Source organism: Lissotriton vulgaris, chromosome 3_1 (assembly GCF_964263255.1).
Source record: "Lissotriton vulgaris chromosome 3_1, aLisVul1.2, whole genome shotgun sequence".
Lineage (NCBI taxonomy): Eukaryota > Metazoa > Chordata > Amphibia > Caudata > Salamandridae > Lissotriton > Lissotriton vulgaris.
Window position 1 is genome coordinate 1754530416 of NC_141689.1, and position 25594 is coordinate 1754556009.

Sequence of the window (25594 nt, forward strand, 5' to 3'; positions counted from 1 at the left end):
GAGCATGGTGTTCTGGAATTCATGGATAGAATCTGGGGAATTGTCAATTGTGAAGGTAAGTTGCAGGTCGTCTGCAAAATTAAAGGTGGTGACTTTGAAGGTTTTGAGAGACCGAAGCAGAGGGAGCATGTAAATATTAAATAGAATGGGGGACAGCGAGGAACCTCTGGGTACCCTGCAATTGGTGTGGAGTTTGGGGGACGAAAAGGGGGCCAGACCGACTGCTTGCGTGCGGTCACTTAGGAAGGACCTGCTCCAGTCGTGGGCTGAGCCGCAGATGCCGGCTACTTTGACACGGTCGAGGAGGATGTTATGGTCCACCGTGTCAAGCGTTGCCAACAGATCAAGTAATACCAGGGCCTGGGGGATTCCCATATCTGCGTTATGACGCAGGGAGTCCAGGACCGCCGTGATGACTAACTCAGTGGAGTCGGCCGGTCGAAACCCGGCTTTAAAGGGGTCCAGAAAATTGGATTGCTCAATAAAGCTGGAAAGATGTGACGTGACGAAAGATGTGGCCTCCAATACCTTGGCTAAATAAGGAAGGAGGGAGATTGGCCTGTAGTTGGATAGGGTGGCGGGCTCTGCTCCCGGTTTTTTAAAGAGGGGCACCACAACTGCCTCCTTAAAAGAATTAGGAACCACGCCTTCAGTTAAGGATGTATTAAGGAGTCTTAAGATAGGAGGGGAAAAAGCTGCAAATATGTTTTTTAAGATATAGGGGGGCAACAGTCTCGAGGAGATCCAGACTTTACCCTATTCAGAAGGGCAAGTAGGGAAGGGGCATCCAGGATAGGAAAGTGATCTAAGGAATGGGTGCTGGTAACATGAACCGGGCCAGGGAAAGGGGGAGTGGTGACAAGAATACTAGATTTGATGGTCACGATTTTATCCAAAAAATATTGGTTGAGAGTATTACAAAAGTCCTGAGTTACCGCGGGTTTAGGCAGGATTCTTCCAGGATTAGAGAGTTTATTGACGATGGCAAAAATGTCCTTAGAATTGTTATTTGATTGTTTAATTATACTGGAAAATAAGGCAGCTTTGGCTAGGATAATAGCCTTCATGTATTGTGCACGGGCGGCTGACTTGAAAACCATTATTAAAATAAAATTAATGATGGATTAAACCCACTGTTCTTATTAACTTTATTATACCCGTTTTGGGCATTCACAAGGCTGTGCACAGGGGGACAACTCCTTTCAGGATTTGCTTTTTTGATTCTACTTCCTAACGCCCTCTGGCCCAGAGAGTGAAACCCCAGCAGCACGCCACAACTTCACAAACTCTTCAACTTCTGTTTGTGCTTGTCTAATCCTTTTTTCTCAGGTGTGAGGATATAGTCATATAACAATCAGACATAAGTGGTGGTGTTGTTGTACAGGACAAAATAGCCTACCCAACAGAATGCCGGAGACTACTGTCCGATGCGAGGAACTATCTTCCTCTACCATCCAATCCAACTCAGGATTTAAAACAAGAAATCAGATCCTCAGTCGACCACGCTGAATCCAGGGGACACATTTGTAAACATGAGGCAGACTATCTTACCAACAGTGAGGGCAAGGTCCCCTATTTTTACACTCTGCCTAAGATGCATAAAAACAAAAATCCCCCTCCTTGGTGACCCATCGTCTCCAGAATAGGGTCCCTCCTGGAACCGCTGTCACGCTTTTGGGACTTCTTTCTAAAAACTTTGGTACAGAGCACTCGGACTTACCTGCAAGACACCAAGAACCTACTTAACGGATATTACAGTAGACGAAACAACTGTCCTAGTGAGCTTTGACATAGAAAGCGTTTATACCAGCATCCCTCAAGACGGCACCCTGGAAGTACTGAAAAGAGCACTGGATGAGTCCGACTGGACATATAGGACACCAAAAGAGTTCATCCTTGAGTGCTCCAGACGGCCTTGAAGAAGAATTACTTTCAATTTGAGGGAGCCTTGTTCCTGCCAAATAGGGGGTACTTCGATGGGGAGTACCTTTTCCCCTAGAGTGGCCAGGCTTTATGTCTTTGACTTTGAGAAGAAATTCATACTGAATGATCTCAACCCTTTCTCTTCACATATCACGTTCTCGAACAGCTACATCAACAAAGTCCTTGTCATTTGGCAAGGACCGAACAACGTTCTTACCAACCTCATTTCCTGGATAAAAACCAGTAATCCAAACTTTAGGTTTACCCACACAAGGGACCACAACAACATGGTGTTCCTCCATGTTGTGATCACAAAAGAGAATGGATGCCTAGAAACCAAGACCCACCACAAACCTACTGAAAAGAACAACCTTCTCAGATTTGTAAGCTTCCATCCAAGGCCATTAAGGGAGAATGTGCCCTATGGCCAATACCTTAGGTTGCGCCGCAATTGCAGTAAAACCACGGACTCTCGCTCCCAAGCGGTGGACCTCACAGGAAACTAACAGACAGACAGTACCTGGAAAGAATACTGAACAAATGCCAGAAAAGAGCCCGTAACCAACCGAGTGAGGCCCTGTTAGAAGACAAGAGAACCACAGAGCAGGAAAAACCACTCACGTGTGTCACTACCTACAGCACTGCCTCTAACCAAGTGACATGTTCCATCAATAAGCACTGGGGCATCCTCAAGACAGGGCACCCGCACTGGGAAAAACCTCTATTTTCCTTCAAAAAAGCAAGAAGTCTGAAGGATTCTCACGCCCAAAGAAAAAAGATCATGAGAATTCACCAAGTGTTCTTAACGCATGGGGTCTACCCAATATTGTGGGCCATTTCCCGTGCAGGAACTGCAGTGTGTGCCACCTCACCAGCACAACAAAAACACTTACACTCGAACCTCGGAAAGTGTGGACTCATCAGGCACACACGGATTGCAATAGCACCAACGTAGTTTATTTGATAACATGCCCTTGTGGCCTCCAATATGTAGGAATGACAAGCAGAAAAATAAAAGTTAGGATTTGTGAACACCGCAGCACAATGAGGTGTAAAAAAGTAACAACAAGACTAACAGAACACTTTCTTCATGTGAACCACACAACGAATGATATGAGGTGGACAATAATTGAGCAAATTAAAACTGTAGACAAGATCCAACAATGTCTGTTTGAAAAAGGACAGCGTTAGATATACAAACTGTCCACACACAAGAACGGGCTAAATGAGAATATCCTGTGGAACGGGGTACTTCACAGATAACTTCCAGCCCATTCCAATGACTACCAGAAGCTCCTTTTCACCGGTTCAGGGTCACTGACATCACGTAATGATTAGGTGGATTAATTTAGCGATATTTTAATATTTACCAGCACGCTACCCACTACTTGCTCAGGATATCCACTGGTACATGACGCGTACCTATGGCCCTGTAGTGGGACTATTTTTTCTGATTACTAATGTCATTCTATGTCTTGCAGACACACAACACCATACTGCTAATCTCTGGTTCACTTTAGACAAATACCCCTTGTTTGTTTGTCTTTGCTTGCCGAATGGAGAACCAACCCCACACAGTTTTCTGAATGCTAATGTCATTCTATGTCTTTCAAACACACAACACCATACTACTAATCTCTGGTTCACTTTAGACAAATACTTCTGGTTTGTCTGTCTTTGCTTGCCGAATGGAGAACCAACCCCACACCCCCCCTTTCTTCCCGCATGTGTCATTACTATTCCATCACCTGCGATCACTGCAGACCTCACTGTTCGCACCCTGATGTCGATTGAGATCTTAGGATGGATACGAACATGGCAAGGAATTAACAGCCTCGCACATGAATCCTGGTGCATGCTTTACTTAGCACGCATTCTGATGGATTCCATATCTTGTAGTAATATCTACTTCTAAATGCCCCTTGTCATATCCTTTGACTCACCACACAGACATTTGGTCTATTATTTTTACGTTAATTCCAATTCCAACGGCCAGACACGCCCCGTAGTAATGTAGTCGCATAGACATGACCACGTGGTCACGCTACACGTGACACACCCGGAAGGAAGCGGCAACCGGTCTTGTTTATAACGCTGAGAATATGCACACTCAGTGTTCCTCGGGTCGCTGCGAAGGGTTCTGAATTTAGGAGAACAAGCGGGCGGTATGGTTTGATAGAATAAATACACCATGTACCATGCGGGTGGGCTCCGCTACTCCAAGAACCAACAACAAGGTATTTTCTGAACTCACACCGGCTCCGAGTCCTCACATCTCATTTTTCTCCCCAGAGTGTGACTGGAGCCAGTGCCCTAACCCTGGCTTCCATGAGGCAGGACTGAATTGAATCTCTGGTAAGCCCTAACTTTCCTCCGTCTCATTTTGCAGTCTTTTAAGCGCACTAACAAGCATGCATGCTTTTTAATATAACTTTTCCTTCCTACAAAACCGTCATTCCTCGAATAGAGCGTTAAGACAACCATTGTTAATAACGCAGTGGGGTGGATTTACTGAAATGGGTTGACTACCAACCCCGAGTGGATGTATGACTGGCAATTACCGGTCACTTATTTTCTCACTGTTGTAAGATGCATGGAATGCCAGAGTCACTGTACGCACCACATTTATGATTATGACTCAAACTATGAGCCATACGGAAGGTACATTATTATTATCGGAAGGTCAAGAAGCTTGTGATTGATTTAAATTACTTGCAATTGTTTATTTCTCTTTCAGGTTTTTCCTTTCAGCAATTGATGAGAGGTCGCCACACTGTGAGTACATGGTGTGGTTTCACAAGTGACAAAGGGTTCGGTAAGCCTTACCGAGTGTATACTGCCCGGGTCACATAGCTAGGTCTTGAAGAAAACCTGGTAATATTGCCGAGAGGTTGAAACATGTAGACCACTATCACACTTTACTATCATAAAGATTCCAGGGGTCAATTTTACCAAACACAGTATCTTACACTGCCTTTTAACATTATTCTGTTGCTCCATAATAAAGTATTCTAGTTAGTTAAATTTTGACAATTTTTAATTCACTTGTTTTCACTCACCTGCACCACTGTTGCGATCAAAACCTGCTCCACTGTAATCAGGTGTTGAAGCACACCCGGATAGCATTCGGCTATTCGGTGGGACCCCAATGATAAAGCATGTCACCAACTAGGTTATTGAGTGAGGGGTCTTCTTAAAAAGGAGAAACTTTTCTCTTTTTGTGTATCTTCCCTCATACCACGTTGACATTTTCTGTCCTCAATGATTATAATACACCCCAACAAATAAAATGACATTTCCGCTACATCATCTGCTTTGCGTAACGCAAGGGTAGCGGAATTCATTAGTAAATCTGGCCCAGAGTAACTTACATTTATATTAATCTTCTCGACCTCCGACTCTTTCCATTCAAACGCCTTGTCACGTAGGGCACCCTCTGGTCAACTACTTTTCTAATCTGTTGCAGAGAGAAACTTATTTACATGTGTTCACAGTGCTGCCTAAAGGGTCCCTTTTCCAGTAGCAAAGGTGCCATGGGTCTTGTGGAAGAAAGGAACATGTGATCTCTAGCTGCTATTTGTGCAGTGAGATCCTGAAATAATTATAGTTCAGTGGTCTCTCAGGCTAGTAGGGCTCGGTGCCACTATACCGGCTTCATCATTTATAGCTACCCCATGCCGTTTTTTTCCTTTTCAGTTTGATTGTACTACAGCTAATCTGGAATATTTTAAATACATGCAATCCGTTCATACATTTTGGACTCGTACAGCTAGCAGTTTTTGTTTCACATTTCAAATTATGCTTTGTACAGCTTTTTGCAACACCTCTTTGTAATGTGTAATTTCATCTTTGGAATCATGTTCGTCTGCACCTTGGCTCACTAATTGCTCCCACTCGCCGATAGGGAAGCAAGGCGCTTAGCAGACACACGGGTGGAGCCAGCCAACCAGGCGAGCATTCACAAAAAGGGATTATTCCTCGACTGTACAGTAGCCCTGCTGGCATCGGCCCAACCTTTAGGCCTCATACCGATGCTGAGAGCAGGCTCGCTCAGGGTACAGCATATAAATCATATCTGTCAGGAGGCTGAGAAAAACAATATTATTCAACCGCTTCTGATAGAAATACCTTTCTCGCAACTTGGACATGGGATGTTTGAAAAGGCAATGATTTCAACTAACAAATCACAGAACCTTGCACGAGTTAGGCCGAGAAAAAAGAAACCCTTTGCTTTTGAAAGACAAGCATGCTCAAATGGGTATAATGGCCAGCAAAAGTCTGCAGGAAGTGTAAAATGCATTCAGCTGTTTCTGTTCTGCTGTTGATTTAATACAGCTCTGTTATAGATTTAGTACAGTGCCCGGTTACCAGACTAGGTTTGGGAAGAAACGTTTAACATGTTTTCAGAAAGCTACCGGAAACACAGCATGTGAGCAGTGAATTCACCAATATAACTTCACATCGTTCTCATCCATCGACTATGTTTGTAGTAAACCACACATTTTAAGCAGATATACTTTGTGACTTTAAACTCAACGTCTTTGATAAGTTAACAACTTCCTTTGAAAGTGTCATGTTTACAAATCGATGCAAAAGCATTGTTCACCTAAGCCTCTCACTCGAGTTACAGCAAATATTTGCGATCCACCATTTATTAATGACGACGATTCAATGGTTCTTAAATTCGTTATTACTGTTTCATTTCAAATTTTGAGGCGCATTGGCCATGCAACATACACTATCCATGTTATTTAATGTTACTGCTCATCAGTAGGGTGCCCACTATCGGTCATTGAACCCGGAAGACGTTAACACCAAATCATAAAACATAAACACGGCCACAGGAGTGAATATACTATCCGAAATAACAGAGGAAGTGGAGAGGAGGTATATATTTTGATCAGCTGAGAAAGTTATTGCAAAAAAACAACTACCTTTAGTAAAGTTGAGCCACCCAGCCTCATCTGGCTCGGGCCCGCTAGCAGTCACCTTAGAGCCTATCCTAAAAGTAAAATGTCCTGATGAGTTAATGAAATGGTTTAGTTTGCATAGTTTTTTCTCTCTGAAACCCATTGAAAGTTTTTAATATACGTTTAAAAATGTAAGATGTGGTGAAAAACTAAATATACAAACAGTGTTGCTCTAACTGTGTATTAAACTGATTAAACATGAAAATGGTGGGGGTGGACCATCATATCACTGCTTCTACACCTGAAGTGGTGTAAACTAATCCTACCTCCTTTGTACAGGGCTTTAATGCAAATGGCCCAAATCCCATCCAAGACCAGCCTGGAAGTGCAGCAAGGCTGACTGCTGCATGTTAAGGACATCTATACAGAGTGCCCGTAGAGCCTCGGTGTGCTCCCGCAACATCCACATGCGTCAGTGGATCTGCCACACTTACTGCAGCTTTGCATGTCCACACTAATATTCCAGTAGCTTAGGGAATTATAAGCAAAACACACAAGATGATGGACGGGATGTTGCACAATGGCAAAACATTCACCCCAGTCACAGATCTGGGTTTAATTCATCGTTATTTTACTCACCAAGCCACTGGGGGTGAATGTTTTGCCATTGTGCAACATTCCGTCCATCATCTTGTGTGTTTTGCTGTTCACCCTGTGTGGGAAAAGTATGCCCAGACGTAGGTCCCGTGCTCACCACACCACTGGAGCCAAGCTATCCTGGTTGAAGACGGCTGATAGCCAGAAACCGGTCCAAGGATGCTTGATTCTGGTCCAGGGAAGACATGGCTTGGCAGTTCGGTCTGGACTGTTCCCACGAGGCACAGGGTCAAGACTTATTTGCATATGGCCATGTCTGACCTGGGGTGGCTTGGTGAGCAACATAACGATGGATTAAACCCAGATCTGTGACTGGGGTGAATGTTTGCCATTGTGCAACATTCCGTCCATCATCTTGTGTGTTTTGCTGTTCACCCTATGTGGGAAGGGTATGCCCAGACGTGGGTCCTGTGCTCACTACGCCACTGGAGTCAAGCTATCCTGGCTGAAGACGGGAGTCAAGCTATCCTGGCTGAAGACGGCTGATAGCCAGAAACCAGTCCTAGGATGCTTGATTCCGGTCCAGGGAAGACATGGCTTGGCAGTTCAGTCTGGACTGTTCCCATGAGGCACAGGGTCAAGACTGACTTGCATATGGCCATGTCTGAACTGGGGTGGCTTGGTGAGCAAAATAACGATGGATTAAACCCAGATCTGTGACTGGGGGTGAATGTTTTGCCATTGTGCAACATTCTGTACATCATCTTGTGTGTTTTGCTAGGGAATTATAAGGGCAGAATGTCATGTCATGGCACTCGTAGGAGCCACCAGGCATAGCAACACAAATGGAAGACAAAGGGCAGGCCAGATTGACAGCATTCACTAGGTTGCTATTGTTGAGTCACAGGTAGTGATGACATAGACTAGACACATTTTCCATGTGAGTAGTTAACTAACAGGTTTTATTGCTGCTGTAAGTACAGATTCTGCTGGAGTGTTTATTGCTGCTGTTGCTACAGGTTAACTACTGCTGCAGAGTTCATAGGCTTTGGGTGCTACTCCTGATATTATCATTACCATTTGTAGCAAAAACCTATCATATCAATGATGCAAGTGTAAAAATCAGCAACACGAGCTTGTCCTGATGTGTTGCATGTCAAACTACTGACCACAAAAATACTGCCCTTAAATAATATCGACTGCAAAATATCAACTTGAACAGTATCCTCAAAGTATGTATAAACAGTAGTGTACAGATTGACAATTAAACTTCTACTTACCTTGATGATATTGTCCAAGTCGATATCTTGGAGTTGACATAGTTGTAGGTCGACATTTTAAAGTCAATATATTGATAGAACACTGTCCTTCTGTTACTATTGCAGTCACTGAAACTACTCCTGCTGTGCTTCTGTTTGCTTTACCATCTGCATGCAGGGTAAATCTGCCTCTTTTTTTGATTAGGAGTGTAGATCAAGACAAATACTGTTGATAATGGGGTCAATAGCCTGCATGCTTTGAAGGAGGTGATCCCTAGATTTGGTTTGCCAACTCCTAAAGAGTTAGATGGGGTACTTACTTTAAGAGCTAATGAACATTATTGGTTCAGCATAAATATAATTGGTCAGAGGGTTCATTGTAGTTATCTATCACAAGAATCAGCATGTAAAAAGAGGCACCTCTTGTCCTTTTCATGTATTTCTTTTATGTCTTTGTCATTAAGGTTTGTTTCAGTTTTAATAATTCTGTGTGTTTATATGTCTCAGGAGCTCATGAACCATGCAGGTTCCGTATCACCTTTTCGAGCACAAACATAAAACTGGTAATGAATTAATGCATGCTGGTTACATATGAATGTATTCAGGGATTCAATTTAGGGGGACTTAAGGATTCCAGTCCTGACAAAAGCCCAAGACATCCAGATGAAGGGCAAGTAGAGGGCTGAAACATGTTGACGTTTTAGGATGCAGGAGCAATAACATCTCCTGTGCATCCCATTTGTTTTAAATAATCTAAGTGCCATTCCACCATTAAAAGGGGAAATACCATTGGTAGACCATTGAGATACTATCTCTTTCCTTTCTGGATCCTCACTTCCCCTTATAAAATACCCTCTGATAATTAAGAGGGATCACCCACCAATATAGAGCCTCTGACCGACGCAGTGTGGTCAATGATGAAGCATGCCACCCAGGGTGGTGTGTGAGGCCACACCTTGTTATCGTTTCTCTCCCCACCCACCTACGCCTCACACAGAACCACTTCTCCTTCAGAAAGCAGCTAAAAACCTGGCTATTCGATAAATGATGCACCCACCCTTACTCAAGCGCCTTGAGACCCTCTGGGTGAGTAGTGCGCTATACAAATTACTGAACTTGAACTTGAACTATTGTTCAGGTCCTGTGTATGACATGAAATGTTTTTTCCCACGAAAAGGACATTGAGTACCTCTAAACTCAAATAGACATGTTTTCCATTTGTGATTATCATATTCTACCTTCTCCCTGGTTAGTGAACATGTCCACCACCAGAGTGAAGACCTCTGCCTTGGAGATGGAGATCTCTCAACGGGATGTATAGGAAAATGTCATGGAGTTTATTATTTAAAAAATAAATCAAATTATGTTAAGCTATAATATACAAGTACATTAATCTGAAATATTTATTATTAATTTAGAAAGAGTAAAATAAAAATGTATAGCACATTAGCATCTCAAAATAAATGTATTAAATACTAACATTAATTGAATATAATATTTAACCAATGTTAATTTTTAAACAATTAAAAAGTACTCTCAGCAATATTTTTGTTTTTTTATTTAACATTTAAAAAAACTTGATTGAAAGTTATATATGTCAATAATTTGTAAAAGTTTTCTTTTTTTAAATGCTGAGCAAGTATAATTAATGTAACATTGGTTCCTATGCAGCTGCAGCCCATGCAGAGAAGTGCGCTGGGGCCGGGTGGGGGAGGATTTCGATGGACGATGATGAGTAAAAATTAAATAAATAATGAATTTTCCCTCGTCATCGTCCATCAAAATCCCACCCGGCCCCACCGCCCCATAACTCTTACCTGCGCGGGCAGCGGCTGTTCTTATGATGAATTATTTCAATATACTGACTCAACTGATTTCTATGGTGTGTGTTGCAGTACCAGTGGTTGGCCATGTGTAGTGCTAATCCAAGTATGGACTGGAGTACCTGTACACCTGTTTTAACACCTTTAGGGCTGTAGTAACTTTAGAAGGGTATTTTGTGAATTGCAATTTCCTTCTTGTTTGTGGGTGTGTTTTGAATAAGCTTGCCTTCCCAAACCCCTCATTCAATTTTCCTAAACCCCTCTAACTTAGGGGTGGATTCCGATCTTACTCAGAAGGCCCATGAATCGGATTTGGCTTTTACGGATCCGATTCGTAGCCCTTTTACCCAACGGAAATGTACACAGGTCCAAACGACCAAGTACGATGCAAAGTTGTGTACGCGCCAACCGAATCGTCTCCCAACCCGATCCCATCCGTACGACTCATACTCAGACGCTTCGTACAGCTCAATGGACTCTGTTTCCGAGTGAGCAAGTACAATGCACGATTCGGACAGCCTTCATTATTCCATATGTTCGGGTCAAAAAAGCTGCCAGAATCATTCTTTTGTGGCCCATAGCAGGCCCCCCTCCATCATCTGGAGCCCCACGATTTGGACCCGTGTGGTATCCATGGGTTCCTCCTTCCCATTCATGCACAGTGTGGCGGGCACCATGGGGTGCCCACCACACGGTGTACGCTTTTCCACACCCACCCTTTTTTGTAATGGGAGCCTTTCTACGAGTCCAGTTTACAGGCTCCCATAGAGTTCAATGGGAGTCCGAGCAAACCGAGTCTGTAAGCATGTGAATGCATCGTACTCGCTCGCTCGGACTCCAAGTGCACAATTCATTCGCAAAGCCCTACTGATCCGCATCGTACGAAGGGCTTTACAAGCGAGATCAGAATCGGGCCCTAAGAAGTAGGTATTCTCCGTTTTCCAAGGACTCCACCTTTTCCCTCCCACATTTAATACCAAAATGTATATTTGTGTGTGCCTTGATCTTTGCAGACATGGCGGCGACCATCTCACAGAAAAGATATCAGAAGCAGAGGTAGAAGTCTTTGGCTAGTAGGTTTGAGAATTACAGTTTGAAGTACTACAGCAATACTTCAGTAGTACTACTTTACGTACTACAAAATAGTTTTTGAATCAGTCCCATTGTGTTAGTCACTAATCGCCCTTGAGCTTTCATCTGTTTTACTTTGTTGGCATGATAACATGCTAGAGTTGGAGGTTTATTGTTCACAAATTAACATAACTGGGGCAAAGTCTGCCTATAGGGCTCAGGGTTTAGGCTACTGCTGACTGCTACCTGCTACACAAATCATAGATGTCTACCTGTAGCCTTCTTTATTGTAGTGCTGATGGCAGCTTTTGAAGAACTATTTGCTTTGTCAATGCTTTCTTTTGTTTGACTATATGTTGATGAATAATTCTTATGGCAGGAGGTAGAAAATGATGATTAGGTAAAATAATTCAGGCTGTTACTGTGAGTTACTTGGATCATGAATCACGTGGGCCACTGCTTCAGCACATTACAATTGACACAATTGTCAAACATTTCTATGAGTAGCTTCCTTCTAGTCAGTCTGAAGTTGATTTTCTCTTTACTTTATTCAATCCTACCTTTCTTGTTTGATGCTTCTTAATACAAAAACGCAGACCTAAAGTTTCATCACAGATGTGGATACTTTCTTTTAAATAAGAGTCAAAACCATAGGGCCCTTTGTTTCTATTAACTAGGAATGCTCATTATGTTTGATCTTATACAACGCTCACCTATCGGGACTAAAGGTTACATAAGGAAACAGAACTTTTCCAAATTCTGGTTCTTGTTACTAGTTGAGTTGAAGTATTTGTCTCTTTGCGTGTGTGTACTTTGTTCTTGGGTTCAACTATTTATCCCTTGGTGCCACGTGGACTCACACTGCATTGAATGTGAGCATTGGAATACCAATAAATGACTTTGTTTAATACCCACTGGGGTTGATTGTGTAATCACAACAAACAGAATTTCACATAAATTCACAGAAACAAATTAGCTATACATCATTTTGAGTGACAACAGATACTGCACGTTGTGCATCTAAAAAGGCAGTAAATGAAAGGAGGATCAGAAACAGACATGATTTTCAGAGAGACCCCTCACATTGGTGGAATTTATTACCCTTTTTTTTTTATACAAGCACACATTTATCAAATTAATGCACACACACACACCAAATTCCTCCAACAGCGGCAAAAAAGTTAGCCTGTATTGTTTAGCCGACTAAGTTAGCTCTGAAAGGAAGCCTGGTCGTGTGTTGGTCTCTTTTTAAGAGTGGAAAAGGAGCCCTCTCATGCAAGGGGGTGTGAGTTAGTGGGTATCCCTTTTCAATTTAAATCTTATTATACCCAAATCAGTTGAATTTTTGGATGTCAAGAGGTTTAACAAACTCTCCAGATTTGAGGTCAGTCAGCAGTGAAGGTTCCTGTGCTAAGACAGTGCTGAGTTCCAGAGAAGGGATCATGCAGAAAAACTACTAGTGGAAGTAATATGGACTGCAAGTCACTTTTTATCAGGCACAATAATAATAACCATTGGTATGTGGAATGTTTCATTCTGCCTGTGGTATTGGCAGAATTTGGGCCAGTCTGTGTTACTCTTGCGACACCAAATTCATGCCACATTCCATCAATCTCCACGTGGGAATTTTTTCACCTAGGCTCCTGGAATGTGAGCAAGATGTGGTGTCCCCTAGAGAGGTTTTCAAACGCAGTGGTCATGGGCACAAGGCAGCTTCTCGAGCAGATTTGGAGATGCCCAAGTAGATTTTCTACTTGAGCAGCAGCAAAATCAACTAGAATGGCGGCATGCTCTTGTGCACCCCATGGGCTCGCTCTACCGGCACTAAATTTCAGAGTGAGCAACGTGGCGTGTATATCTGCAGACTCCACAGAATTAGCTTGTTGTCCAGAATGATGCCTAGGTTTCTAGCATGGTCAGTGGAAATAGAAAGTGGGTCTGAGTTCTGAGGTCTACCAGGATGCATCCCATGGGGAGATTTTGTTTCCAATAATAAGTACACGTGTCTAGTCCATTTTGAGCTTCAGACAGTTAGCCTTCATCCAGTTGGTGATATCTGCCATGCAGTTGTGGAAGTTGGTGTTCGTGTTGGTGGTGTCTTCGGAAAGGAAGAGGATGTGTCGATGGCATAGGATATGATGTTAAGTCCATGGGTTTTGGCAATGCTAGTCAGAGGTGTCCAATACGTGTTGAAGAGAGGGGGGCTGAGCAAGGATCCTTGGGGTATTCCACAGATGATTTCCTTTGGTTCGTAGATGAAGGGGAAAAGGCACACGTTTTGCGTTTTTCATGTGAGGAAAGAGGTGATCCATGTGAGAGTGGCTCCTTGGATACCTTTTATGTGCAGCCTTATATTGAGTGTGTGTTGGGAGATCGTATGGAACACTGCCGAAAGGTCTAGTATGATCAGAGCTGCAGTCTCTCCTCAGTTGAGGTTTGCTGGGCATTCCGGGTAAGAACATTATGTGGGATGCATGCAAGGCAAGAAACTCTAAACTCAATGGTGTGTCCAGTTTTCTGGAATGTGCTGGTTTGGTAGGTTTCCCTGGGTGCTGGCCTAGAATTCTCAGTTAGTCAAGGTGCCAAAAAAGAGTGGGTTTTAGCGGAAAAAGTTGATCGTTCCAGGTTGCGTTTTGGACCCTTCCTTGTTGCATGCTTAAGGGCCACCCACACAAGTGAGGTAACATTTTTATCAGGACACTTGGGGGAACATTCGGTGGTAGAGCATTTGTGGCTCCCCAAAGATTTAAGAACTTTCCCACACTGAAATTTGAGGAAAATGTTTGTTTTGAACCAAAGTTTCAGGTATCCAAGGCATTGTGGGTAAGAGAACATAGTGTGATCCACATGCAGCACACCACCGTGGACTCCCCCAGTGGTGTCTAATTTTCATAAATGTGCCAGTTTGGTAAGTTTCTCTGGGTGATGGCTGATCTAGGATCCGAAATCCACACTAGACAAGTTGCCAAAGAATTATGGGGTTTGAGAGGAAAAATGTGATCTGTTCATGTTGTGTTTTGGACCCTTTACAGTAGTAGGCATTTCTTTTTGTGAACGTTAGGGTCACCTAAACAAATAAGGTACCAGGAATCTTTGGAGTATGCAGGTTGGTAGGAAATGTGCGGATCACCACAGATTCCAGAACTTTCCCTGACAGAAATGGGAGGAAAATGTATGTTATCAGTGAATGTTTGAGGTTTTGAAAAGCTTCTGGGTAAGAAAAGCTCATGAGAGTCATGTAATTCCCTGGATGCTCTCCTTTGTCTACTTTTTAGAAATCAGTGGGCTTGATAGGTTTCATGAGGTGCTTGCTGCAGTATCTGGTATATATTTCAGAAATAAATAGCTTTTCTTCATTCCCATTTTTCACTCTTTATATTGTACTATATGATTTGATCTATACTGCGTGCACAATGATAAATCATCATAGGGTTCTGTTGTTGGCTCTGGGTACCTCAGGTTCTTTGAGAACGTAGAGGCCTTATATATCTCAATGACCAGAAGTGCATAGCAGTCAAAATGATCATGGCAATAATTTACAGATGAAAACATTGCCACAAATGGCTTTTTTTCCTACATATTTTCAATTTTTTTTATTGCAACAGTTAGCTTCTTTAAGAATATCTCAATGAATCTACAAAAAATACCCCTTCATTAATTCTGAGTTTTGTCTACTTTCCTTAACTACATAGATTTCCCGCATCACCCCTGGGTTTCATACTTGTTTCCAACAAAAAACTAGAAGTAGGTTGAAGGTACAAACATTAGGAAAAATGGGGTACCTCTTAGAAAAATGACAGAACATTAGTGTACAAAAATGTTATTTGATACAGTTCTGCTAGTTCCTGTAAGCTGGAAATAATTGTGATTTTAGCAGAGCAAACATTTCATTGATGTCATTTTTAGGGGGAAAAATAAGCACTTTCTTGCGGAGCCCTTCTTGCCCATTTTACTCCCATAAAAACAAATTAGGCTATATTTTGGCTACTTTCCTGGTCTCCTCCAGGAAATCCAAAACCCCTAGGTGCCTTTAGAATCCTCATGTTGGAGGAAAATGGACACAAATTTGGCATGGCTACATTATGTGGAAAAATGTCATGGAGGCGTAAGCATGAAGTACCCCAAACAGCGAAAAAAGGGCTCTGAACTCGGGTGGAAAAGCCTCCTCCTTTAAAGGATTAAACCAAAGTGATGTGTAAATATGTGTTTGATTGAAAACTTACTATAAGACAGGACTCACAAGAATTTACCACAGAGGATGACAACAAGAAGAAAGGAGGGAAGAAAAGTTTTCCACACTTAGCAACAACCTTCTCTGAATTGCACAGTTTAATGTGGTACCGGGCAGGGGGTCACAATCACTTCACAAAAAACTTGACTTACAAAGGAAAACAAATGAAAATTAATGAAATAGCTGACAAACATTATGAAACCAATATCATGAAACCAGGGCCATTAAGTTGAAACTTTATGTGCTCATATAAGGGCCTGTAAACAAGAAAGGCAATGAGATAAGCCTATTATAAAACAGCATTTTTCCCTAAGTCCATTACATTAACCTTATGTTGATTAATAAACTCTTTGAATTTGGTCGGTTTTTCAAAGGAGTACACACTATCCTTGTAAGTAACGCTGAAATGACAAGGATATATCAGTTCACAATTACAGTTCATATCTAGCAAGTATGTCTTTTAATTGAAGGTGAAATTCTAGAAATGATTTCCTTCTACAAGGAGTTGCTCTTAAATCATCTTGCGTAATTGAAACTTTATGGTTTCTACAAATAATCAGCTTTTTTTCTTTAGACAATATTATCATCAAGTCAAGTCAGTAAATTGTAAGAAATATAGAACTGCAGCTATGGATTTTGCATTAAAAGTGACCGCATTAGGTCTTGTGCCTACACCATGAGCTCTCTAAATATTAATAGACAGTGCGCCCAGAATACCTAACATATCTGGAAGTTGCGACTTAAGAAAATAAAGAATATTTGGAACTTCATACCTCTTCAGGACTCCATTAAGGTGCACATTGTTCTTTCTACTATTATTTTCTTCTGTAAGGTTTTTTCAAAGAGTCTCTACCCTAAGCCCTGACAATAAATTGGAATTTATCATCCTCTGCTCTACTTATACTCCACTCAGCTTCTAACATTCTAACATCCAGACTGGACCACTTCTTTGCCAAACAAAGTAGAGTCAAATTTATATCAACTATGCCAGTTTAAATGCCTTAATTTCATCCATCAGGTCCTCTAATGCTAGTGGAGTAGAAGATTATTGGTGAGACCATGTCTTTCTTTGGCCTTTTGTCGGGTCCCAGCAAATCTTTATTGGTAATAACTCCTGAGACCTTGTTGACCCCATGAGCTTTTGTTAAAGATGGAAACTGAGTTGTGTATACAGAAAGCCTTCTGATACATCCCCTGTTAAGGCACACCAGTGGCGTTCACATTAAATGATTCGCAGGGTAGCTGGTTGGTAAGTTCAAAGTTTTCAAGATTTTAATAACAATTCTTCATACTGATATTCACAGCATATCAGTGATTGTACATATTCATTTGGTTGATGCATAAGTTGGTCCCCAATGCATTTCGGGCATGTGTGCCCTTGATCACGGAGTTCTGAAGAGGAAGAAAATTGAGGCGTGATAAGTGACCGTGTTAATGAAAAAAAGGGTGGGGGTTGGGTTTTAAACGTGAACTAAGTGGGGGATTGTGCTTCTTTAAGTAACACGATTCGAGTGCGCTGGTGCGGCAGACTTAATGCGTGAAGGAAAAGGTGGTGTGGGAGTCTAATCGCGTGTGTATGACACAATGCGGAATGCATGTGTCTGGTAAAACTTTATCGGCAGAAGGCGAAGTAAACGAGAGACTTACTTCATGCTACGGTGTAGCGTGCGTGGTGGTTCATTCCATTCGCGGGTCGTAGACGTGAGTGAGAGTGTGTCCATTGTATTCATGCAGTGGCTGAAAGCGCGTTAGCGTGATGATAGAAATCAATAAAGGACAAGGTGCAGGTAGTGGTGTGAGGGAGGTTAGAGTGGCGGCCATTTGTAAGAGGCAGTGAGATGTTGGTGAAACGGTGGGGACAGGTGGTGAGAAGAGAATCATAGCGGAGCAATGTAAACAATGTCATGAAATAAATCTGAGATTACAGGTAACAACTAAATTCACTACGATCATTTAAGCCGAAAGGCTTAAGGGTCTGTAAGCGGTAAATCCACTCAAGTTCACGTTTCAGTAGCAGTTTATGAAGATCAATTCCTTCTTTTTTGGTGACAGTCTCCAATATTATGAATTTCAACTGGGCAATGGTATGCCGAGATTCATGAAAGTGCATGGCTACGCTGGATTTCTCAAGTTTGAGTCTTATGTTTGATTTGTGCTCATTTAAGCGGGTCTTGATTTTGCGTTCGGTTTTTCCAACGTATAGTTTCCCACAGGGACATTTTAAGGCGTAAATCAGATTCATCGAGTCACATGTTGCATCCACTTGCAATTGGATCTTGTGGCCTTTCATGGGATGTTGGATAGTGTTTCCCTTGATGATGCTGTTGCAATGATTGCAATTTAAGCACGGTTGAGTGCCTCGGTGTTGTGAGGTGGTGTCACTAGGTTTGGCTAGAATCTCCTGGAGGTTTTTGCTTCTTGTGTGAGCAAAAATAGGGGGATTTTGGAAAATGCCCTGAAAATCAGGCTCCATTTGCAGTATAGGCCAATGTCTATGTATGATCTTTTTGTAGATGTGGCTAACGGTGGAGTATTTGGAGACTAAAACCATGCGATCTTCTTTCTCCTTGTGACTTTTTAGTAAGCTGACTTTTCTTGGTATTTGTTGGACTCTGGTTCGTGCGTCTTGAAGTATGTTCTCCGGGTATCCTCGGTTTCGAAATCTTTCGTGCATTTCATTGATGCGTGTCTCAAATATAGACTCGTCTGACACGATGCGTTTAACTCGCAACATCTGTGAGTAGGGCAGATGTTTCTTCAGGGAACCCTGATGGAAACTTGAAAAATGTAACGTGTTGTTACGATCTGTGCTTTTTCTGTGTAAATCTGTCACTAGTCCTTGAGGTGAAGTTTTGATGTGGACGTCCAAGAAGGAAATGTTTGTGTCACTTATTTGCCAGGTGAGCTTGATCCGTGAGTCTTTAGTGTAGATTTCTGCTAGAAAGTTGTCAAGTGTGTCTTTAGTGTCTGACCATAGGAAGAACAGGTCATCGATGTACCGGACGTACATCTTGATTTTCTCTTGGAAACGCCGGTTGGTGTATATGTGCTGTTTCTCGAAATTCTCCATATATACGTTGGCATACGTGGGGGCAGCGCACTTTCCCATCGCCATTCCCGAGAGTTGTAAAAACCATTGATCATCTAGTCTGAAGTAGCTATGGTACAAAATAAAAATCATGAGTTCCATGATGAATGCCTGTTTGGTTGCGTCAATTTCACTATGCAGTAGTATTTGTTCGACTGCTTCAATACCTCCTAAGTGGGGTATTGAGGTATACAGGGAGCTTACGTCTGCGGTGCAGAGGACAAGAGGTTCATTGGGTGCCAATTTTAATTCAGAAAGTTTCAGTAGGAAGTTGGTTGTGTCCTTGATGTAGCTAGCTGATTTGATGACAAGCGGCTGTAGATACTTGTCAATAAACTTGCCCGGTGTCTCATGTATCGAACTTCGCGTTGACACTATGGGTCTGAAGGGTGGGTCCAACAAGTTTTTATGTATCTTGGGACACATATGGATTGTGGGACTTTTAGGATGTTCAATCAGTAAGTAGTTTTTAGTGCGTTCCTGAAGGGCCTATAGGTCGACCTATATGGCCCTCAACAACAACCCCACCAGGGAATTTCAAAACATCTTAAAAGCCATTGTCAACAAAGCTCACCAAGCTGGCACCATTCAGGAACGCACTAAAAACTACTTACTGATTGAACATCCTAAAAGTCCCACAATCCATATGTGTCCCAAGATACATAAAAACTTGTTGGACCCACCCTTCAGACCCATAGTGTCAACGCGAGGTTCGATACATGAGACACCGGGCAAGTTTATTGACAAGTATCTACAGCCGCTTGTCATCAAATCAGCTAGCTACATCAAGGACACAACCAACTTCCTACTGAAACTTTTTGAATTAAAATTGGCACCCAATGAACCTCTTGTCCTCTGCACCGCAGACGTAAGCTCCCTGTATACCTCAATACCCCACTTAGGAGGTATTGAAGCAGTCGAACAAATACTACTGCATAGTGAAATTGACGCAACCAAACAGGCATTCATCATGGAACTCATGATTTTTATTTTGTACCATAGCTACTTCAGACTAGATGATCAATGGTTTTTACAACTCTCGGGAATGGCGATGGGAAACTGCGCTGCCCCCACGTATGCCAACGTATATATGGAGAATTTCGAGAAACAGCACATATACACCAACCGGCGTTTCCAAGAGAAAATCAAGATGTACGTCCGGTACATCGATGACCTGTTCTTCCTATGGTCAGACACTAAAGACACACTTGACAACTTTCTAGCAGAAATCAACACTAAAGACTCACGGATCAAGCTCACCTGGCAAATAAGTGACACAAACATTCCCTTCTTGGACGTCCACATCAATACTTCACCTCAAGGACTAGTGACAGATTTACACAGAAAAAGCACAGATCGTAACAACACGTTACATTTTTCAAGTTTCCATCAGGGTTCCCTGAAGAAACATCTGCCCTACTCACAGATGTTGCGAGTTAAACGCATCGTGTCAGACAAGTCCATATTTGAGACACGCATCAATGAAATGCACGAAAGATTTCGAAACCGAGGATACCCGGAGAACATACTTCAAGACGCACGAACCAGAGTCCAACAAATACCAAGAAAAGTCAGCTTACTAAAAAGTCACAAGGAGAAAGAAGATCGCATGGTTTTAGTCTCCAAATACTCCACCGTTAGCCACATCTACAAAAAGATCATACATAGACATTGGCCTATACTGCAAATGGAGCCTGATTTTCAGGGCATTTTCCAAAATCCCCCTATTTTTGCTCACACAAGAAGCAAAAACCTCCAGGAGATTCTAGCCAAACCTAGTGACACCACCTCACAACACCGAGGCACTCAACGTGCTTAAATTGCAATCATTGCAACAGCATCATCAAGGGAAACACTATCCAACATCCCATGAAAGGCCACAAGATCCAATTGCAAGTGGATGCAACATGTGACTCGATGAATCTGATTTACGCCTTAAAATGTCCCTGTGGGAAACTATACGTTGGAAAAACCGAACGCAAAATCAAGACCCGCTTAAATGAGCACAAATCAAACATAAGACTCAAACTTGAGAAATCCAGCGTAGCCATGCACTTTCATGAATCTCGGCATACCATTGCCCAGTTGAAATTCATAATATTGGAGACTGTCACCAAAAAAGAAGGAATTGATCTTCATAAACTGCTACTGAAACGTGAACTTGAGTGGATTTACCGCTTACAGACCCTTAAGCCTTTCGGCTTAAATGATCGTAGTGAATTTAGTTGTTACCTGTAATCTCAGATTTATTTCATGACATTGTTTACATTGCTCCGCTATGATTCTCTTCTCACCACCTGTCCCCACCGTTTCACCAACATCTCACTGCCTCTTACAAATGGCCGCCACTCTAACCTCCCTCACACCACTACCTGCACCTTGTCCTTTATTGATTTCTATCATCACGCTAACACGCTTTCAGCCACTGCATGAATACAATGGACACACTCTCACTCACGTCTACGACCCGCGAATGGAATGAACCACCACGCACGCTACACCGTAGCATGAAGTAAGTCTCTCGTTTACTTTGCCTTCTGCCGATAAAGTTTTACCAGACACATGCATTCCGCATTGTGTCATACACACGCGATTAGACTCCCACACCACCTTTTCCTTCACGCATTAAGTCTGCCGCACCAGCGCACTCGAATCGTGTTACTTAAAGAAGCACAATCCCCCACTTAGTTCACGTTTAAAACCCAACCCCCACCCTTTTTTCATTAACACGGTCACTTATCACGCCTCAATTTTCTTCCTCTTCAGAACTCCATGATCAAGGGCACACATGCCCGAAATGCATTGGGGACCAACTTATGCATCAACCTAATGAATATGTACAATCACTGATATGCTGTGAATATCAGTATGAAGAATTGTTATTAAAATCTTGAAAACTTTGAACTTACCAACCAGCTACCCTGCGAATCATTTAATGTGAACGCCACTGGTGTGCCTTAACAGGGGATGTATCAGAAGGCTTTCTGTATACACAACTCAGTTTCCTAAATATCCGGTGCATGGACGGTTTGCACCACCCACAAGAGCACCCAAAACTTGCTTAAATTTTCACTGTGAAACAGCAACAACCTAGCAGTGCACCTCCTACCTCCTACACTTTTGTTACAGATGCACATTACTTCATATTATTATAATCAAAACTAAAACCTTCCTTATGGCAGGGTTGTTTTCTGAGTGGGACTGAGCCTGGTGTCTTGAGCAGATTGAACAACCTTTAATCACATCTGCTTCTTTCCTGGTTTCTCCTACCTATGTATTCAACAGAGTCTCTCAACACAGACATATTCAACTGATGTCATCCAGAGAAAAAAGATTTAATCATTTGCTAACCTTAAAAGGCTTCAGAGAGATATATATCCTGACTGTCTAATGTAGCCTTTCATTTGTGCAGTATAATCTCCCAGCGTTTTTTCCTCAGTATCTGAGAAGAAAATATCTTCTATGAAAAGTGTAGAACAAACTTGCTAATTTAATAAAAAATGTGCATATATTTCTGAACTTGCTGACGTGGCTTCACGGGGACTCAGTACTTTCCCACTGTGGCCACCGGAGCTGCGCACAAAATATTAACATATTCTCTCTTGACCAGTCGATTTTACTGTTCCTCTGCCTTTCTTCCTTCCACTTCTGCTCACTCTCCTGTCACCGGATTCCTCTCTCTCCTTTGTCCATGCTCTTTCTCCCTTGTCCTTTCTTCTCATTCTTTGCTTCTCCCCATCCATGTCTTTGCTTTTCCTTTGTTATCAAATCTAATTTCTCCCCTCACTACTCTTCTTTAATAGTTTCTTTCACCTCTCGACTCCAACGCATCTCCTTCTCCCCTTATCCTGCCAACTCCACAGCCAAAGAACTATACCACTGGATTACCAGTTGCGCTGACAATTTTGCACCCCTCCGCCACCCCACCAAACAACGCCCCATGAAGGCCGCGTGGTTCACCACAGACCTCCAAGAAACCAGGCGCTCCTGCAGATGCCTCAAGAAACTGTGGTGGAACAGGAAAACCACGAAGACCAGAGCAACTTTAGGAATGCCATGAATGAATACCACCAACGCATAAAGACCACCAAGCGGACTTTTATCAAGAACAAAATCGACACCAATGCTAGTAACGCAAAAGAACTCTTCAACATCATACAGCAGTTCACCAAACCCCCCAGAGAAGCCATGGACATCACACCATCTCCGGACCTTTGCAACAGGTTCACCACCTTCTTCCACATGAAAATCAAAGCCCTCTACGACAACTTCAGCAAACAGATGCCAGACTCAATCCCTCTCTCCACCACCAACAACCAGCCGACCATCACCATCTGGAAACCTGCCACCACTGAAGACACCACCACGACCCTGAAGAACACTCACTCAGGAGCCCCCACAGAACCTTTCCCACGTCATATCTTCCACACATCCACCACCGCCATAGCACCTGAACTACTCAAGACCATCAATGCCTCCCTTGAATCCGGCAGCTTCCCCTACGACTGGAAGCGGGCAGGTCAAGCCCTTCCTCAAGCAACTCTTGGCCGACCCAACGGACCTGAAAAACTATTGGCCCATCTCTCCCCCTCCCTTCACAGCCAAAGTCACCAAGAGACTCATCAATGCCCAGCTGCCCATCTTCATTGAAGAGAAGTCTATCCTCAACTCCTCACAGTCTAAATTCCACAGCAACTACAGCACCAAGACCACCCTCCTCTCCACCACCGATGACATCCACATGCTACTTGACCAGGGCCACACAGTGACCCTCATCCTACTGGACCTTTCAGTAGCCTTCGACACAGTCTCTCACTGGACTCTCTCAGCCATTCTCCATGATGCCGGTATACAAGGAACAACTCTCGACTGTATCCACTCCTTTGTTTCCCTCAGACCCCAAAGGATAAGACTCCCTCCCTTCCTCTCTGAACCTATAGAGATTAACTATGGAGTACCCCATGAATCCTCGCTCATCCCCACGCTCTTCAAAATCTACATGGCCCCCCTCGCCGCCATCATCAGACAGCACGGGCTCACCATCATATCTTACACCGATGACACCCAGCTCATCCTCTCGCTCACAAAAAAACCCGAAGATACCTGACTCAGCTTCCAGGAAGGAATGAAGGACATCGCAGCCTGGATGAGCAGCAGCTGCCCAAAACTGGGGACAGCTCCTGGTGTCCCCATGCCCTCAGAAACCCACCCACCCTGACAGACCACGCCTGGAACCTCTGCATCATCCTAGACTCCTCCCTCACCTTGACCCACCAGATCAACACCGTTGCCTCCACCTGCTTCAACTCCCTCTGCATCCTCCACAAAACCTTCAAGTGGATTCCCCGAATGTAGAAAAACCATCACCCACGCACTCATAACCAGGAGACTGGATACGGTAACGCCCTCATCAACAAAACCTTGCTACAAAAGCTCTAAACTTTCCAGAACAACGCAGCCAGACTCGACCTCGGAACCCCACAACACAAGCACATGACCCAGCACCTACAAGACCTCCATTGGCTCCCTATTGAGAAGAGAGTGACCTTCAAGCTTCTCACCCACACCTACAAATCCCTCCACAACATCAGACCCAAATACCTCAACGAGAGAGTCTCCTTTCACGCACCCAAAAGGAACCTCCACTCCACCGACCTAGCCCTGGCTGATACCCCATGCATCTGTAGAACCAGAGCAGGCAGAAGAGCTTTCTCCTACGTCGCAGAAAAAACCTGGAAAGAGCTTTCAGTCAACATCCGGCGCTCCTCCACCCTGCACACCTCCAGGAAGAGCCTCAAGACCTGGCTCTTAGAATGACCAGGAGCTGCACCCCCCTCCCCCTGCGCCTTGAGACCCTCACGGGTGAGTAGCCCGCTTTATAATTCCCTGATTGATTGATTGTGTCTGTCTTGCCGCTTTATTACTGTTTATCACGTTTCCCTCTCAATTATCTTTCCTCTTCTTTCTTTTTCTGCCTCTCTGCTGTCTTTCATCCACACCTCTTATTGTGAAATTACTCATCTGCCCTGTATCCTTTTATTTCCTGCATTATGTTATCAACCTTCAATGCCTCAATTCACCTTTCCACTTTACCTTTGTTTTGACTTCTCATACGTCCACTTTTTTTTTCACTTTTCTGTACCTATTAAACTAACTTTCCACTCTCATCTTTTCTACCCCTTACCACTGTTGCTCACCCTATCTGTCTCCCACTTCCACCTCCTGCCCACATCTCATTCATGAAAATGTAAAAATGTAAATTTATGAACATTCACCTCTCTCTTTTCCTGTCTCCCTACCCCTCACCCTAAACTGGCTTGTGTCTCATTACTCAGATATTCTCTTGCTTCTGTTCCCTAATTCTTCCACTGTATTCTTTTTCTCAGTGTACTGTCATTATAGCCTATTCTTTCCTGTCTCTCCCTTCTCAGCTGGGCTTGCTCTGCCGCCACCTTCAACTTTGGTTTGAGAAGTACTTAGTATCTATTTCTTTATTTTCATTACAGACGTCCATCTTCTATTTAATTCCCCTCTTCTGCCATTCTTTCCCTTCTCTCTACTATACCCGACATTTCTTTCAGCTACTCCAGACAAATTTGGGCCAGATGTGCAAAGTTTTTTTAGGTCGCAGAATGAGGCGGTTTGCAACTACAAAAAAGCATTTGTTCATGTACAAAGCCCTGTTTTGATAT